The sequence below is a fragment of the Populus euphratica genome, unplaced genomic scaffold, assembly GCF_000495115.2.
Source record: "Populus euphratica unplaced genomic scaffold, PopEup_1.0 scaffold628.1, whole genome shotgun sequence".
Lineage (NCBI taxonomy): Eukaryota > Viridiplantae > Streptophyta > Magnoliopsida > Malpighiales > Salicaceae > Populus > Populus euphratica.
In genome coordinates, this window is record NW_011500380.1 from 78,401 (window position 1) to 85,290 (window position 6,890).

Genomic DNA, 6,890 nt, shown 5'->3' on the forward strand with positions numbered 1-6,890 from the left:
AACCTGCATAACCATTCACCAAGATCTTGAACGCATTTTTGTTGCACCAAATTCCCTTGTCTTCCATCTCCTGCATCAGAATATCTACATGCTCATATTTTCCCATCTTGGAATAGAGGCTGAGCATCAAATTGTAAGACAATGCTTTTGCTAACCCTAGTTCCTTCATTGTCTGCATTATGGCCTCTGCCTTTCCAAATGCTTATGGTCCACATAGTAGTTTAAAAGAGTATCGCAAAGGGGCATTCTCCGATGGTAAGGAAGGCTGTAAAAATATTTATCTGCTTCTTCGAAGCCATGGATTTTAGATGTTAAGTCCAGCTGAACCAACTTGTCTTTGTTCATAGCCTCATCCTTTCTGATATCTAACACAAAAACGGGATACAAGAGTTCCAGTTACAGTCACATTTCTCTGATCAGGTTTCATATAATCAAGTTGATCGATTCCCTCCTGCACCTGGATTCACATCTATAATTCTAATACATCAGTATTTAAAACTAGTGGTATTTTCTTCCTTTCACATCCATATCTGTCCATTTTCATATGGGGTGCCAAAGCATCAGGCCATGTAGATTGGTAAATAGTGCCAACTGTTTCTGCCTTCTCATTTTCATATTCTATTTCGAGGTAAATATCAAACCTTTAAGTATATATCAACTAAAAACAAAATCCTCCGTACCTCACAATGGAGCTAAGCACACAAGAAAACCAAAGAGAACCAAGTTTAAGAGAACCACAAGAACAACACTGGGCAGTCATGAATCATGATCAAGACCACCAAAGTACATCATATTCAACCAATCCATAAGAAATGTTACAGAGAAAAAATCCAAAACCAGAATGAGCCGAGATATTTCTGGATTTTGAAAAAAAAAAAAAAAAACAGACAAAAAACTCGATTTTCTTGGAACTCAGCAACCAAAAATCACTGCCACCTTCAACTACCAAACGCCAATTGAATTTTCCCTGTGTTTCCCTTTTGAACCAATCAAGTGTTGTAAGACATGCATAATGCAAAATAATAAGTTTACATTCGAACAGGTGCATGTCCATCTCTGTTTTTTCTTTTTTCTTTCATTTTTTTAATATAATTGAAGTGTTCAAGTGTTATAAGACATGCATAATGCAAAATAATGAGTTTATATTCGATCAAGTGCGTGTCTATCTATGTAAGAACAATTAAAAATGATGCTTTAATTTCAAATTTGACGCGTAACAATAAATAATAAAAATTAAAATAAAAAAATAAAAAAGTTTTTAAAGAAAAAGTTGAGAAGTAAAAACAAAAAAAAAGAATAGGAATTAGAGATAGACAGAGTGTATAAATTTTTCATTAATCATTAAAAATATCTTTTAAAATGATAAAGGAACATATCAATAGTAAATCTTAAAACATTTCATTATTGGGTTCGATCTATCAAATCAAACTGTTTAATATAAATAATTTTAAATAAATAAAATAATAATGAGACAGGTCTGAATGGGCTTAGTTTTCTAATCAAAGTGTAACAGGTTGGGCCATCTTATATCATCTCCGTTTATATACTGGTATAGTTTGTGGTACGGGTCTGGTATACCCATTATCTATTCAAGATCTAGACCAAAACAATGTCAATTTCATCCATGGCTGATGAACTAGACCTAGAATCCAGAAGTGTTCAACTCTTATACCCAACATACCCAAATGCATACAAAATCTTGGAAGAGATTGGTGGTGGAGGTGCTGGTGCCAGAATTCACAAAGCAATATGTGTCCACAACCAGTGGAAGTCAAGTTTGGTTACAATCAATCATTGATCTTGAACAATCTCCAGCCGACTTGGTAAGGAGTAATGACTGTCCATGTTGATCTAAAAAATCTTGCATAAAATGCAAAGCAAAACTATTTCTTTTCTTTCTTGATTCTGTTCAAAAAACAATTCTCCATTGCTTCATCACAGAGCTCAAGTGCAGTTTCCATGTTCCCTTCTCCGTAGCTTATATCCACAAAAAGGTTGTATATTTCTGCATCAGCAGCCATCCCTTCTCTTCTTATCTCTTCAAATAGTTCTCTAGCCTCTGAAATCTTTTTCTTCTTGAAAAAACCCTTGATGATGGAATTGTAAGAACTAGCTGTGAGATTAAACCCCTTCTCAGCCATTTTTTGGGCAAAAACCATGCTTCTTTCATATTCCTTGCTTTACAATGTCCTTTTATCAAAATATTATAGGTGTTGCTATCAGGCATTACTACCCGTGCGCGCATTCCCTTATATATCTCTGTCGTGCTACGCATATTATTTCTAATGCAGTTCTGCTTCATAAGAGAATTGTAGGTGGTGGTATTTGGCATTATACCCTTCTCCAACATCCATGCTAGTAGCCTCTCACCATCTTCCAGCAGTCCTGACATACAAAACCCATTCATGAGCACATTGAATGTAACAACTGTGGGTTGAAGTCCTCTATCCAGCATTTCCCGCAGAAGCTCATGAGCCTTAACCATCTCCACTGTCTTACAATAAGCATCCATTAACGTGGTAAAAGTAATGGTATCAGCATGCATGCCGGCCACCTCCATTTCTTCCATCAACTTTACTGCTTGCCTGATATTTCCTGATTTACAAAGGCCATTCACAAGTGAGTTATAAGTGCAGATATTCAATTGAAGACCCTTTCCGCACATTTCATGAAGGAGCTCGTTTGCTGTATCTACCTGTCCAAGCTTACAAAGGCCATCAGCAAGTGCAGTGTATGTGACAACATTAGGAGTCAGCCCACTTTGGACCATCTGGTTGTGAAGGGAAAAGGCCTTTTCCATCTCCCCTGACTTACAATAGCCATCAATAAGTGTTGTGTATGTAATTTCATCTGCTAAACATTTTGTTAAAGACCTTATCTACTTCCATCATCTTTCCACATCTACAAAGCCCACAAATAACAGCAGTATATGCTATAAGATCAGGAACAATTCTCTGCTTCTCCATTTTATCAAACAACTTGTAAGCAGCTTGCATATTCCCTAACTTGCTGAAACCATCAATTAGAGTTGTGTAGACCACGGTTTCGGGAATTATTCCTAGGTTTATCACCTCCCTCGAGACCCTTTCAGCATCATCAACTTTACCACTCCTACACAGAAGAAGGATTATGCTGCTGTAGGTATACAAGTTTGGCTTCAATCCCTTCATTTGCATTTCTTGGATGAGCTTCAGCACCTTTTGCAGCTCCCCACCAAGGCAAGACCCATTGATTACAGTACTATAACTTACAGCATCAGGAGCATCGCCTCTAAACTTCATTTGCATGAGCAAACAATGGCTTCTTTTAAATCTTCCCCACCGACATAGACAATTAATAATGATGTTGCGTGATGCAGTATTCCAACAGTCACCAATTAACATTAACAAAAAATTAATGTGTATTTTTAATAATCTAGTAAGTTCAGAATTAAATAATAGAGAAATTAAATACATAAATTATAAATAATAATAATAATAATAACAACAATAATAAAAATAGCTTTGAGATGTGATATTGATATAAAAATTAAATAATAAAAAAAAATTTGACAAAAAGAATCCACTAATAGTATTTCAAATAAGTATTGTATAAACTTTTATTACTCAATTATAAACCATATATAAAGGAGGTTCCAGTTGGATTATAAATTGTTAACATGATTACATTAGTTATCTTATTCGAATAATGTTAATACTTATAAATGTTGTCAGGTATTCATGATTATAACTTATATTAATAATAAATCAAGTTCCTTTTATAGCACATGTATTGGTTATACCATACAGTTTGGGCTATTAAAGTGTCAAGTATTTGTTATATCAAGGGTTATACAATATAAATCTAGATTAATCATTTAACAAGCAAAGCATTAAGAGTGAATAAGATAACAAATACAAAATATGTTAGTATCAAACATTAAAGTCCATGTTGAGTTTATACTATACTTATTCTTATACCATTAGTGTAACCTTTTCACCTTGATATAATAAACTTAACAAAACATAATAAAAGAGAGAAACATAAATAAACAAGATAAGAACATAAATAAAATAAAAGTTAACTAAGTAAAGGAAAGAAAATGAGAAGTCTAAACAAGAGATTAATATAAACAAAACTTAAGCATTACAATAAAGAGATAATAAAACCAAGATGATAAAACATGATCTTGATCTGAAAACCAAGATGTCTAAATGCATGGAAAATACCTCTTTTTATAGGCAAACATTGGAAACTATTGATTTGTTGATTAGTTGTTGAGTGGATGACCACATATTGATTTAGTGACAATTCTTATTTTATTATCTAAACAAACATTAGAATTTGGACAAACTTAAATCATGAAAGTTGTATGAAATTATCTCAGCTTTCCAACAAAAAAAAAATGAGGTCATTTGGACTTTTAAAACTCAAGATTTTAGAACTCAAGATATGGGTTGAACACTGAACAGTGTCTAGGCTGTAGGACAGATTTAGACTTCTCTTTTGATGCTAAGATTTGGACTTTCAAACGGTAGAATTAGGTTTTGGATAATCATGAAAGTTTTAGGCCTATGTCTTAGCTTTCCATCCATATAGACCAGATCCAAATCCAAGATCTACAACTTCAGATATGACCGAATAACTGAACAGTGTTCCAGTTTGGACTGAACCAACATCTCTTTTCTAAGCTTAGCCCTCTCTTTGTCTTTTTACTTTTAGTAGTTAAACTCATCAATCAATCTCTTGATTTATGTGATAAGCCTACATTTAAGATGCACATTTATCATAAATTAAAGGTATCTTATGATATTAGACTTGTTATTATAAAACATACTTTGATTAAGGAGTTATTGATACTTCAAGTGCAAAATAATGATATAAAACCTTAATAAAAATGCATTTTAAGTACTATTTACAGCCCCCAACCAGCTTATTACTAGTCCCTAATAATCAAAGCGTTAAAATAGAAAAATAACATAGCAAGACATTCATCATTCAACTTCTATTAATCTATCTAAATAAACAAACTCTCATTAAATTTATATATCTACTCAATACCACTTAAATAAGATATTAATAAATTTTCTTTTTTATACTCAATATATCATCACATAGTTATGGGGCTTTACTTGGAAGAAAATAAATTTTTTGTTCTAATATTTAAGGTTAATTTCCTAGGGTTGGGATTTTTTTTTCTTTTTTAAATATATATACATATTACGTAAAACACAATGTATATTTAACCCATGTAACAAGCTTTCAGCTAATGACTCCTATACTAGTTGGTCTTAGAGCATTAGGGGTTGAAACACCCATATGAGCTTAGTAACTTAAGTTGCAGATATTGATACGCAGATAGTGCAATGTTTGATTGCCAGAAGCTTTTCTTCTCAACCCATGTAACAAATGTTGGGCCAATAGTTCCCAAATTAGTTGACTTTAGGATATTAGGTGTTAAGAACCCCTTCGAGCTTAATTGTTTAGGTTAAGGAGGTTACGAAACAAAATTTATCTATTTTTTTATTATCATTTTTTTTGTTTTTTATTTTTTTTTTATAAATTATATACTATCCTTTTTTTTTAGTTGTTACCTTTAAGAAAAGAACATAAACAATGTAATAATCCAATGTGCAACTCACAATCATATGTTAAAATGTGAGTGTGAAAATGAAGGTTTAAGAATACTTGTTAAATGAGTATATGAGCAGAATTAAGTGATAACAATATGAGAGTTTGTAAACCTGAATATTTCAAGAAGTATTATGATATACCTTGTTAAAAATATTTACTAAGATGCATCTTAAGAGTCACTTTAACAAAATAACTCATTTATTTTACCATTTTAGTAACAATAGTTTTGCAAATTATTTATAAAATAGAAAACAAATTTAGTTAATTATTTATATATATAAATTATTACCATCTCCCCCCAACCAAAATGAGACATTGTCCTCAATGTCTTAAGGTAGAAAGATAGAGTATAGAAGACATCACTTGAAACACCAAACACTAACAAACCTGAAACACACTTAAACAAATATAAGAAATAAAATAATAAAATAATATGCTATTAATAAAACTAAAAGACACGTGGATACACAAACGAATGCTCAAATACAATCTAAGCTTTTTACGGCTTTTCTTAGTTGACCAATTTATACGACTCATGGAGGGATTAATTACAAAAATGAAAGATTATAGTTGGTCAATCAATTGTTTAGGAGCAGCAACAAAGATTATGATTTATCGTACCGAAGATGTTAGAAATTCTTGTTCCACAGCATGATCAAGAGAAGACAACAACTTATCATAAAAACCATTAACATTTAATAGACTTATGGGTTTATGTTGAATGTGCAGTTGGACCCGATAGAAAATATGAAAGATCTCTTCCAATGTGCCTAAACCACTTGGTAAGGTAATGAAGGCATCAACATGTTTAAACATTGCATTCATTATATCAGACATTGTGGAGACTTATAGTTCCTTTCAATTTTTTTCCAGTGATGTCCCTAATTGCTAAAGCTCTAGGGACGACTTTGACTACCTCTTAAAAATATAGTTATTGACACTCCCCTTATTAACCTAAGGCTACTTCCTCATACACTAAATGAATCTTTTTCTCAGCTAGTAATTGACCAAGATAATTTACTGATTCTAAAAACTCTATTTCTTTCCTAGGACTAGATGCATTAAAAACACAAATGTTTCTTATGTGATGACTTGAGGAACTTGTCATTTCCACACACTTTTATATCTATTGAATGTATGGGTTAAGTTGAAATGAAGGAAAAAAAAAAGAGAGAACATTTTATAAATGAGAAACTGAAAATGCAATTATACCACCTATATATAGGTCAACTAGAGTCTTACTCTCTCTCTCTCTCTCTCTATATATATATATATAT

The 6,890-nt window shown here is 32.1% G+C and overlaps 1 pseudogene; it reads right to left on the reverse strand.

The window, feature by feature from the left end:
* Positions 1 to 1,719: 1,719 nt before the first annotated feature.
* Positions 1,720 to 3,294, reverse strand: LOC105114225 (pentatricopeptide repeat-containing protein At1g05670, mitochondrial-like; annotated as a pseudogene).
* Between the last annotated feature and the right edge of the window lie 3,596 nt (positions 3,295 to 6,890).